This window comes from Camellia sinensis, chromosome 6, assembly GCF_055761805.1.
Source record: "Camellia sinensis isolate YWXY chromosome 6, ASM5576180v1, whole genome shotgun sequence".
Taxonomy (NCBI): Eukaryota; Viridiplantae; Streptophyta; class Magnoliopsida; order Ericales; family Theaceae; genus Camellia; species Camellia sinensis.
In genome coordinates, this window is record NC_138966.1 from 97,856,977 (window position 1) to 97,870,413 (window position 13,437).

Here is a 13,437-nt window from a genome sequence, read left to right on the forward strand (position 1 = left end):
GAGTTTTCAACCGTGTATTGAGCCTACGACTGACCACAGTCAAAACGACTCGACAAAGGAAAAACAAAGGTAAAACAACCTGAACACGACACGACACTCAGATGTATTCCAATGGTAAGAGACCTCTCAGTTCACGAGGAGTCAGTTTCTCCGGGTATTGTTTCCCTCCCTTTCTCATTTGTGATTCTCACATCACTCTGGCACTCAATCTTTTATTTTTTATTTTTTATTTTTTCTAAAAATCCCTTTCCTCACTTTTTCTCTCAGCGTACATCTCTCTATTCTTCAATCTCTCTTCTTTTTTATCCCTCCCCTAGGTGGTTGATGGATAACTAGGAAGTTGTGGGCTCTTGCCCGTAGTATTCAACTAGATTCTCCTTCTTCCGCTCACAACAGCGAGCTTCCCCACATAGGGGTTGTGATGCGACCAGATGTGCAGCAGATCTGCAACTGACATTGGTTAACGATGCCCCTAGCTTAACTTGATCGAGATAAGCTACAACATGCCCCACCGGCCAGGTATAGAGTTGATTGGTCTCTAAGACATTGCGTTTTCTACGTCCCCATTCTGGGACAGACACCAATTTTTGATTTGATCATCCAGATGAGGGAACCGAATATCCCGCTCTAGTTCTAGTTTGTGCTTCACACTTATCTTGATGCTTCGCTGCTGGGAGGATGAGAGAGCTTTCGGCCCTTTGTTGTTAGCTTCAGTGGTGCCCTTTTCTGGCAAGTAGAATGCCCTTTTCCGCAAGTACGGTGCCCCTTCTGGCAAGTAGAGTGCCCTTTCTGGAAAGTATGTTGACAATGGGGAAAAGACAGAAAACCTGACAATGGGAAAAAGATAGAAAACCATGCAAGTCAGGTTGTGAGCACGAAAAATTTTCCTTTTTTGGGTCCAAGAAATGGTCCAGTTTTGGAAAAATTGAGTAATTTTTGAGAGAATTAGTGAACCTTATTAAAAATTCTCAAAAACTATTTTTGCAAATGGCCACTGCTTGACCAACATAGAATTTACTCTCGAGATGCACAACCTTAGATCCAAAATAATGGAAAATTGCCCCTTGTCTAAATGGCACTACATGGCAACAGGAAGTTGACCCTTGTCTGAATGGCATCACGACACACTGTAATCAGTCCGCAAAGTAACGATCACAACTGAACTCTCAGATACAGAGAAGACAAAGATGATCAGAACCATCACATGGACACAGATGATTTGGAAGTGTTTATGGTTGGACTTCATAATGAAGTTGCCTACGTATCCCAAAGATGGGAATCAAGCCTGACGTAGTTCCGGGTTAAGGTTCACTCGGGTGTTGACGCTCTCCTTTTGCGCTCTAACTTTTACCAAGGCCACCCTTTCGGATTTTTAACCTTGCGAGCTCTGTTTCATTTTCTTTTCATTGTTCTCTTTTCATTTCATTTCTTTTCTTTTTCTTTTCATTTTTCATTTTCTTCATTTTTCTTTTCTTCTTTTTCTCTTGCTCTAACTTTTGCCTGGGTCGCCCTTCTTGGTTTTCGACCCATCGAGCCTCTCAAGGATAAAAAAAGTTTAACTTTGTCCATGTTGATCGATTTTGAGATCTCAAAGCAATCTGAATCAAGTAGAATGTCTGCTGTTCGTTGATGATGTAGAAGTCCATCCAATGGGGGCTAAATTTGCCCTTAGTGTTGCGGATAGGAATTAGATTGTCCTTCCGCAATACTTTTCTTCTTTCTGTTTCTCAGATTTGGCTTTCTTGCCAGTCTTCATTGGTTTGCAGAATGATCCATCCTTTGAATTTTTGAGCGCATCTGACATTTTTGCCCCTAGTTCGAGGGCTACTTTTGAGCTAGCTTTGCAAGCTTCCTTTGATCAATCTGACCTTCTTGCCCTTAGTTCATGGGCTGCTTGAAATCTAGCTATATATGCTTGTCGTTGTGGTTGCCCATTGAACATTCTGAATCCAAGTTCAAGGTTTGAAAGCAAAGGGGGTCGAGTCTCGTGGCCGAGAGCGATCCTATGCTGCACAATCCCAAGATCAATTCCATACATGTCTTCACAGGACAACGCAAAAATTTTTTTAAATCTTTTAAGAAAGCGACTAGTCGCTCGTGCTGAAGACAGTGTAGAACCAATCTGGATCAAGCCAGGATCCTTCCCAGTACTCACATTAACAAGCATGATCTCATTCATTAAAGTCTTAGCGTGCCTCCCTTCCTCTCAATTGATCAAATTTTTGCAAATCTTGAGGAATTCCTCGCTCTTTGTTTTCATCACAATGTTTAAAAAGTTTTGAAAAACTTTGGTTAATGCAATGACTTCAAGGCACAGAAAAGTAGGTAAAAATCTCTGTCGTTTCATTCAAATCTATTGGCACAACTGGCTCAACGGAAGAAACAGACGCAAAAGGGTGAAAATCACTGTTGTTTCATTCAAATCTTTTGGCGCAACTGGCTCAACAACAGAAACAGACGCAAAAGAAAGTGTGCAAAAGGCAAACACAAAACAAGCAAGTGATGTCCAAGGTAACACACCTGAAATCACCCGACCCCAACACAATAGGACTGACTCGATAGAACAAGACAGACTCGACTGACTCAGTAGAAAAAGACTGACTCAAAACAACACAACAGGACTAACTCAATACCCAAGTCAGAAAGTAAAATAACCAACATTTGCACATTGCTCAAAATAGTGCGTTCCATCCCCACATCTGGTGTAAACTGAGCACCGTCTAGCAGGTGTTTCATCCCCCGATCAAATGATCACATTATCCCCCAAGTTTACTAATCCAGTGTCGATAGACTTTGCAGAGCCTGGTGCGACGATGACCTCATTTTTAATCAGATCTTATATTTCGTGACGAAGACGGTAATAACTATCAGTGCCATGACCGATTTGTTAATGGAAGGCACAGTACTTGGCAGCATCATGACTGGCTGGAAGACGACCAGGGAGAGATGAGGCTCAAGGGGTTTGAGATGGCCTTGTCCAATGAGGATTTGGAAAGCTTTGGACAAAGTCATGTAGAGAGGATGGAAGACCCTTTGACCTCGGGGTTGGTACTTCAAGGTTTGTGGAGTTTTGCTGGATGCACCAGCAAAGGGATTGGTAGGCGCTAATTGGGTTTGCTGATCTCTTCCGAGCGCGGGATTAGAGCTGAAAGGAACGTTCCTGGTATGATGGCCCTTCTCCCGGCTTGCCCCTTGATTTAAACTGCTCTCATTCTGAATGGTAAAAGTGCCATCCACAATCTTTGCAACAACTGCAATCACTTGCTGTTTGTTCAGCCCTTCGGCATTCAAAGCCTCAATAACCCACTGAAGGTGTTCATGGGGGCCAATGTCTGCCCCTACCTTGTTCTTACCACCTACCACCACTTTGCCAGGGGATTGGCCTTCTAGCATGTGATGTGGTCGATGATGGGGCCAATATCCCAGAGGCCAAATCTGCCATAGTTCCCTGAAGATCTTCAAGTGCATTCATCATACATAAGTCCATGCTTTCTGGGATAAACACCTCAGGCTTGGGTAGATGGACTGGGGTAATGTATACACTGGGGTCATAAGGGATGGCCAGTGTATGGATTAGGTTGAGATGTGGATGAGGTACTTGGTCATTGGGGTCTGGATGTGGAGCTATCGTCCGGTTGTCGATGAGATTTTGGAGCTCATGACGAAGGCGGTAGCAACGATCGGTGCCATGACTGTGCTGTTGATGGTACACACAGTACTTGGAGGGGTTATGCCTGGCAGGGAGTGGGTCAGGCAGAGGTTGAGGATCAAAGGGTTTGAGATACCCTCTTTCCATCAGGACTTTTAGTGCATTGGTTAGGCTCATATAGAGGGGAGTGAAAGTTTTGCCCTGAGCTCGGGTCAGGCCGGCTGTTTGTGGGTTTGGTTTGCCAAAAGGGTCAGTTATGGCAACTGTATTGATTTCAGTGGGTTTGGGAATAGTGCTACTACTACCAGCCTTGGTACTCCCTGAAATCACCCTCCATGTCGGTTCACTTGTTTTGGGAATATTCCCTATGTTGAACGCATTCTCAATCTGAAACCCCAAGTCATGCAAACTTTGGAAAGTGAATAGTGGAGCGACTATTAACTTTTGCAGCATATCAGGCTCAAGGTTACGCACCATTATCTGCACTTCGTCCCTTTCAGAAGGCCGATCTTTCACTGTGCTGCCTTTGCTCTCCACCTTGCCACAAATTCCACAAAAGGCCCGATTGGGTTCTAGCGGGTTGCTTCAAGCTCTTGGATGGTCATTTCAACTTGGGTATTGTAAGAGTACTGATCGACAAACGCCTCAGCCAACTCTTCCTAGTTTAGCTTCACTGTATTCTCCAACTTGGCGTACCAAGTGGTTGCTACACCCGACAAGGTTCTTCCGTACAAAGAGAGTTTCTGTGGCTTAGTCAGACCCATCGATTTCAGGACGTCCAAGAAAAGCCGAATATGTACCATAGGATCTCCAGACCCGTCGAAACAATCAAGGTATGGCATTTTGAATCTGTCTGGAAGCCGTGCAGCAGCCTCGGTGTACCCATCCTCAATGTCGGGAATGGAGTTAAGGCCCTATGCCTTTTTGAATTGCTTCTCAAGATTAGCAATCTTTACTGAGGTCGAGTCGAGATCATTAAAACCAAAAGGATAAAGCCTCTCATTAGGCTGAACCAGGGGTTATGAAAACTCAAGCTTCAGCCAACACTTCTCAGGGATCCGGACCATGTGAACCTTCAGTTGGTGGAAGTGGGTCAAAATTCGGCTGGGGCCCCAAGGCTGGATGTGTGGTAGGTGCCCCAAATGGGCATTGCATTTCAACATTAGGCTCATCCTGCATGGCAGTTCCCTGATTTAATGCCACTATCATGGTCACAACTTCTTCCGAGCCCTGTGACATCACAGTATGCTGAGTTTGAACAAAGATAATGTGACTGGTGACTATCGGATCAGTTAAACCAGTGAGCCCTGACTGGCCCTTCTTTGCTTTGCCTCAGTGCAGGAAACACTGGTTTCCCTTGAATTCAATCTCTGACCTAACAAAGCCTATCAACACAAGTCCAGTGTACCGGGGGGATATTAGAGCCTTTTGAAGCTATAGTTCCAAGACTACCTTACAAAAGAGAAAATAGACTGCATCTCAACCCAATTTCACTAAAATAGATATGAGCATAGCTGAATGACTGTGCTCTCTACTGAATTCTGCCCAAAATCAGAACCAAATGGAGACCCTCAGGCTAATACTCAAACTTGCAACTGATACATACAACCTGTAGAGACACACCCTAACAACACATATCAAGCAAGTGAGAGCCAAAACACCCCTATGGTGGGGTAAGGTTTCCCTGTCCTATTTTGTCAGGAGCTAGGGTTTCACTACGCACACAGCGGTTTCAAACAACCTACATTCGGGTAAGTAACCTATCCTAGTTTGGAATGGTCTCTATGGCTTCTGATATGCACTAGGTCGAATGGTCAAAAAGGGTGCCTTGGCATAACCGAGGTTTGTGTTCCCATCCTGGCAGAGCCCATAACCAGTCAGCCTAATGGCATGCTTTTTCAAGCAAGCCTCTGGCAAACCATTCAGGAATACAAGACGACAAACACAAGGGCAGCTCAGTTGAAATAATATATTATGACACATCCAATCAGCTCAAGCTAAATGACAAGGACTTGGCCCCAACAACCTCACCATTGGTTAGCTTTAACTCGCAACCATAATGGCCAATAGGAAAGACCATCTTCCTAGTCAAAGCGGATCTGTTGTCAAACAAGTGGAATTCTAGGTATTGAAGGTACCCTCAACTTACAACTTGATCCTGGGCAAATGATGGCTTCAAGCCATGCAAGCAGTCGCATCAATCTACCACCAAGTGATGAGGTTCCCCTTTGCCGTCGGGATGATAAAAGAAGTATGGAGAGATCAAGTGTAATAACCCGACGCTCTTATATGCTTTACATCTCTAGTTATATGAGTAATTACATGTTTAATGTGAAATTATGTGTGGAGTTGTGTTTACATACATGAACTATGTAATTATGACATTTTATCTGTTGGTTATTGGCGAAAATCTGTTAAATTAAGACATTTAGACAAGGAATTGGAAGCCTTAGAAGCACGATAACCCAAAATTGACTTTATAATTATGATCAAGATGATTTTTGGGACATAATATCAGGTTTTGTAAAAATTTGACTCGTAATGAAGTAATTGGAAAAAAAATTAGGTTCAACACTCTTAAAACTTATACCTAAAGAGATATAGGTGTCATGACCCGAACCCACCCTATAGGTTAAGGTCATAAACCAGCCAGTAATCATGAAATTACCTACGGCCTCAAACCAAAACAAACATATAATGGCAGAGTGAAGGGGCCAAGACGGAAGCAAACTTAAAAATTTTGTCCAATGAGCTATGCTTACATAGCATGTCAAAACATTTCACATATACTTAATAATAACTCACACCACGTATCAGTAGTTAACATTTTGTATACCCAGGATCATTCAAATACATAGTCAGCCATGCCAAAAGCATATACACATAAATGGTCTATCATGGCCAATAGAAGTGACAAAAGAAATACAAAAGATCATAAACAAAGCCTCCTGCGTGAGGCACTTGGGTTGACTTCACAAAACTCTGGTTCCTTTCTTAAATTCCACTAAGGCTGGGGTTGAACGTCCTTTTGCTCGCCTACATGCATATAGATAAGAGTGAGCTAACGCCCAATGAATAATATCAAAATAAAGAGGTCAATGAATGAGGTTCGTTCATAAATGAATCATACTTATAATGTACACATTTGAACCACTATTCTCATTCACACCAGATTTACAAATCTAAACAAAACAAAACGACCTTGGGTCCAACACATCATATCCACATGCAAAATGACCTCAGGTCCAATTCTTATATAAAACAATACGACCTCGGGTCCATCTATACGAAACGACCTTTGGTCCAGCCAACTCTTTATTCAAAACGACTTTTGGTCCAATTGAAACATATCAAACGACCTCAGGCCCATTCTCTTTATATTTATATCCATGCGGATTTCATATTCATGATCATGATCCCTTTCATTCAAACGGCCTTCAGACCATCACGGTATTCAAACATATCAAATGACATATTCAAATGGCCTTTGGCCCATCTTTGCATTCATGTCTAACGGCCTTGGCCCAATCGTTCATATCCAACGGCCTTTGGCCCAATCATTCATGTCCAATGGCCTTTGACCCAATTGATCATGTCAAACGGCCTTAGGCCCAATTCAGATATATCAAACATATCAACGGCAAATGGCCTTAGGCCCAATTTAGATATATCAATCGTATCAAATGGCCTTATACAAAATTAGGCATATAGAATACTCATTCATATTTCAAATCAACATATCCATGAAGCTTATATAGAAGTAACATTCGGAAAGTAACATACTTGAAAATATCTTTACTAAGATATTACTCACAGTGTTCTGCCGGCGGATTTTCCCTTGAGCTTTATCGTACACATTACATAACACATATAGGTCACAAACGATTCAATCCGTTCTGAATTTATACATTCCTCTTAGGCTCCTTTCTTATCATTTTAACTCATTCACAATACTCAATGCATGCCTAAGAGTGCTTAGAAATGAAAGAGAACGGATAACAAATCATAAAACCACTTTTCAAAATATCTGAAACAGGGAACCCCTCTCGAGCGCTGCGTTCACCGTTCGAGCGGACGCCTTTGGTCTGCAAAAGTACTGGTTACTTCATTTTTATGCTCGAGCGTGACTTTAGACGCTCGAGCTGAGAGTCAAACTATATGGCACCCCACTAGAGCGTGAATCTCCCTGCTCGAGCGGACGTCCATGTCTGCAAAAGTTCTGGGAACTAGCATTTCATGCTCGAGTGGCGCTCTCCCCTCTCAAGCGGACATGCCGAATTCTGAAATTTCCAGCAACCAATTTGAGCTTCAAACTTGCATTCAAATTAACATAGCTTGCATTTTATAAGCCATAACTCTCATATACAACTATTAACGTGCTACAAACACCAACTTACTACATTATGAAGCTCAAATCTTATGAATCAATCACATGCAAACCCAAATTATACCAAACTTACTTCCAATACATTAAATTCATGCATTCAAACTTCATATCTTCATCAATCATGCATGCATGTCAATTCTTGACTCCATTCCTATTTCAAATGGTACAAATGGTGCTTATAACCATGAAACCCAACAAAACTATGCTTGCATGTATGATTCAATGCCCAATCTTTCATAATTAACATGTTACATGCTAGCTTATGCAAATTAATGGCAATTCTAAACATGCATGCGTTCATTGACTCCAAATTCATCAATTACCACTCAATTCTTGCTCTTGGTCGCATATTCTCTTTGAATTCATATAGTTACAAACTCAAACTCATGAATTAAGGGTTGATTACTCACTTAGAAGCTTCAATTCTTGCAATTATAGCCAAATCTTGAGCTAATCCTCTTAGTTTCTTGAATTCTCTTGCAATATCGTCAAGAATGGTCCCTTTCTCTCTCTAAATTTGGTTCACCCTCTCTCTCTAGAGTGTAGGATCTGATTTGTGCTCAAAAAAATATGAGCTTAAGCATGTATGGCTTATTTATATAGGCTTCCCTTAATCACACTTAATTATAACTAATCAATGGTGCTTAATTAATTCAATTTAAACAAATTAATTCGCTCCGAATCCATTTTCAATTAAATTTCACCATAGGCTCTAAAAATTACGCCAATCACAATGGCGTAGTCAATTTCGATTTCTGTGGCCGATAAGGCCTTCAATTTTTAGTTCAAAGCACAGATTCTAATAGATTTTCCTACGGGAACAAATACAAAGCCAAAATCACATATAATCATGCAACTAACACCCAAATTCAAATTAAGCACATAATTACAAACATAATCATGATTAATTGTAGACCGCCCGAACGTCACGGCTCCAGGCGCAAAGGCGCGGAATCGTTTTGTCCTTAGCTACTACAGTTCGTACTCAATGTCACGGTTCTGAATCTAATCTCACAAAGTGCAATGTGAGACCGATAAATCACCAAAGAGTCCAAAATTCGGCAAATCGTTTGGGAAAACTGATTTTATAAAGAAGTGCCAAACATGGACTGCATTGCAAGATACAGAGTCGCCACCTAAATATTTTATTTTGGGAGAAATTTAGGAAGCACTGACTCGTGCCTAAGGCCACATGTCCGTAATCACCAAAGTTGCCTCGGCTCGAGAACTTGTGTGACACCCCTGTTCTGCATTATGCTAATTGGTCCTAAATGCCAATGTGATTATATGTTTTGATATGATTTTGTGTGCCATTATGCGAATATATGTATGATTTTGAAGTTTTATCTGTTCACCGTAGGAATATCTGTTTGAATAACCTGCTTTGGAAATTAAATTGAGGGCCTTATCAACCACAGAACCCGAAATTGATTACGCCATTGTGATTGGCATAATTTTTAGAACCTGCGGTGAAATTTAATTGGAAAATTGAATCGGGTCAGATTAAATCGATTAAATTAATGAATAAGCGCCCAATTACTCTATATTATTATTATATTATGACTTAGTGAGGCTCTATACACTCAAATACCCTCTTTGTTATCCTTCTTGGCTGAATTAAACGCAAGAAAGAGAGAAGGGAGTCGGCTAGGGAGAGGGAAAAGAGGAGAGTTGGGTGTTTGGCTCAAATTTGTGAAGAATTGGAGGATTAAACTCAAGAAATTGCTATAGTTTGGAAGATTGAGCCTCTAGGTAAGCATTTGGCCTTAAATTCATAAGTTTGAAATTGTGATCTTGTAAGTTCAAGGGTTGTTTGTGATCAAGAGCATGAAATGAGTTGATTTTTGTTGAGTTTGAAGTCTTAGAACTCATGCATGTAAGAAATTACTTTGAATTTGCATGTTTGAGCTTGAAACACATGATTCGTGTAGAGTTTTGGTTAAAGCTCATGTTGCAATCACCATTTGTATCATCTAAGTTGAGAATGATGAGCATCTCCCACATGCATGTACAAATCATGGGAGTATAAGTCTTGAATGTTTGAATTTGAGCATGTTGGTGATGGGTTTGAGATATTTTGGGACATGCATGTAGACAAATCATGAAATTGAACTTCCTAATGTTGTAATCTTGTATTAGTAGCATGTTAGCATATGTAAATGTGTAATTTGAGCCATAGCATGCATGAATTGTTGGTTAAAAGTCGAAACGTAGCTCAAGAACACAGTTCTAGGTTTTCCAGAATTCTGAGGTCCGCTCGAGCGGGGGGAAACTGACGCTCGAGCGGGAAATGCGTGCTCCCTGTACTTTTTGCAGACTTGATGTCCGCTCGAGCGGGGTAATTAACGCTCGAGTGTGGGAGCTATTTTGGCAGGCCTTCCGCTCGAGCGCCCTATTTAACGCTCGAGCGTATTTTTCATGCAACCAGTACTTTTGCAGGTCTTAAGGGTCCGCTCGAGCGGGTAAGTCCACGCTCGAGCGGGGACCCTGTTTTCTGAAATTTCGTTCATGCATTCTGTGTTTCGTTTTCCGTTCTGTTTCACTTGTAATCACTCTTAGGCATGTGTTAAATGGCGTAAATGAGTTAATGAGATAAGAATAAAGCCTAAAGAGGAATACGTGAATTAAAGAATGGATTGAACTGTTAGTGACCCTCTTGTGTTCATGAAATGTGTAGGGTCAAGCTCCAGGGCAAATCCACAAGCCGATCACTGTGAGTAATATCAATATTTGAATGCTTGTGAATGTCCAATTGTTTACCCCATTTTTAAGCTTTATGAACTGCTAATTGGGATTGTGGACGTAAGTCCGATATGAATGCATAAATGGGCCGAAGGCCGTTTTGACATAAATGAATGGGCCAAAGGCCGTTTCGATGTAAATGAATGGGCCAAAGGCCGTTTTGACATAAATGAATGGGCCAAAGGCCGTTTTGACATAAATGATTGGGCCAAAGGCCGTTTTGACATAAATGAATGGGCCAAAGGCCGTTTTGACATAAATGAATGGGCCAAAGGCCGTTTTGATGTAAATGAATGGGCCGAAGGCCATTTTGACATAAATGAATGGGCCAAAGGCCGTTTTGATGTAAATGAATGGGCCGAAGTCCGTTTTGACATAAATGAATGGGCCAAAGGCCGTTTTGATGTAAATGAATGGGCCAAAGGCCGTTTTGACATAAATGAATGGGCCAAAGGCCGTTTTGACATAAATGAATGGGCCAAAGGCCGTTTTGACATGAATGAGTGGGCCAAAGGCCGTTTTGACGTAGATGCAAATCAGAATGGGCCAAAGGCCAACCTGTTTAGAACTACAGTCACTTGACCTAGACTCTGTATAATGTACATATTGTTTATATGACTTCTGTGTTTGATATTATTCACTGGGCTATCGCTCACACTCATTCATGTGTTTGTAGGTGAGCCAAGGGAAGTCCAAACCCAGCCCCAATGAAGTCTGCTAGGAAAAATCCGAGTTTTGAGGAAGTCAGCCTTGCGTCTCAGTCTTGAGACCTGTCCTTGCCTTTCTGTTATGTAATTATATTTTGTCTTGCCGACAAGGACTTTATGTATATCTGTAATTAGTCTGCCATAGGTTAACTCGTTTTGGATGATCCTGTCTGTAATGGATTTGGTGAAACTGTACTTTTGACGTGGGTTATTAACGTGACTGAATATGGTCTGTTGATGTGCATATAAGCACGACTCTATGGACAAAGTCTTTAAATTTTGCTTCCCTTTTGGCCCCCTTTACTCTGATGTCTTAAGTCTGTTTTGGTTGAAGCCGTAGGTAATCTTAGGGTTACTGGCCGGTTACATCCTTAACCCATGGGGGCGGGTTCGGGTCGTGACAGAGTGGTATCAAAGCACGAGTTAATAACTCACACACTTGTCCAAAAGAGCAATAAGCGTCTATATAAGATCTAGGATGCATTCATAAACGCGAATTTAGAAGCATTGATTATATGCTTAAATGTTTGATATGAACAATTATGTGTGTAAGTTGTGAATTACTTGCACTACAAATTATCTAAGATTATGCGCTTCTTAGTATATGCACGATTGTGGATCTTTTGTGTAAAATATAATGCAAGTTTAATCAGATGGTGAGAACCAGAGGTGATGAGTTAGAGGAATCTTCTACTGCCAAGCTGGACAGAATGGAAAGATTGATCCAAGAAATGGCAGAAGCTTTGAGACAGCAACAGGAGTGGCAACAACAGTGGCAGCAACCCCACCCGCCACCTCCACCTCCGGCACCACCTGTGCCAGATCATCAGAACGATGACCGGATTATAGCTCTCACTAAGGAATTCAAGAAAATGAAACCACCACAGTTTCACGGGGGATTAGATCCGTTGAAAGCGGAAGCGTGGGTCCTCGGCATTGAGAAGTTATTCGAAGTGTTTCCCTGTTCGGAGACTCAGAAAGTGCTTCTAGCCACTTTTATGCTAGAAGATGAAGCGAGAAGATGGTGGATGTTGATGAGAGAAAATCACAGAGATGTTGATTGGGTGAAATTCTTAGAAATCTTCTACGACAAGTACTTCCCGCAGTGTGTCCGGGATAGGAAAGTGGCAGAGTTCATGGAACTCAAGCAAGACAGCATGACTGTAGCGGAGTATGAGGCCAAATTCACTGAGTTGGCCAGATTTGCACCACACGTGATTGACACTGATTATAAGAAGGCAAGACATTTTGAGGGTGGGCTCCGCAACGACATCCTAGAGAGGGTGAATGTCCTAAAATTGGAAACCTACATTGGGGTGCTTGACAGAGCCATCATATCGGAGGCTAACATAGCCAGGCAAGCTAAGCCAGTAACAGAATGGAAAGGCAACAAGAGACAAGGCTTCTTTTCAAAGAAGAAATTTCTGAAAAAGCAAAACACGGGCTCCTCCACTACTTCAAATTCTTCCCGAGACACAGCTCCCATGTGCAATATATGTGGCAAAAGGCACCGTGGGGTTTGTTACCGTGCGTCAGAAGGCTGTTTTAAATGTGGGAAGCAAGGGCACATAGCCCGAGAATGTAATCAGAACAGGGGGAAACTTGCAGCTAGTTCAACTGCATCAGTTCCAAAGCCGGGAAATACTTTGGGATCTACTACTACTGGGGACACAGTGAGACAGGGGAGAGTTTTTGCACTCGTTCCGGGCGATACACGGAATGCCAATGCCGTTGTCTCAGGTACTATCTCAATATGTAATCAGGATGCTTTTGTGTTAATTGATTCTGGATCAACGCACTCATTTGTGACATATGCATTCGCATCTAGATTGAAAAGACCCCTAGAATTGTTGCCATATTTGTTATGCGTGTCTGCTCCATCTGGAGAATCTGTGTTATGTGACTATATATATCGGTTTTGTGACATGCATATTGAGGATGCTACCCCATAT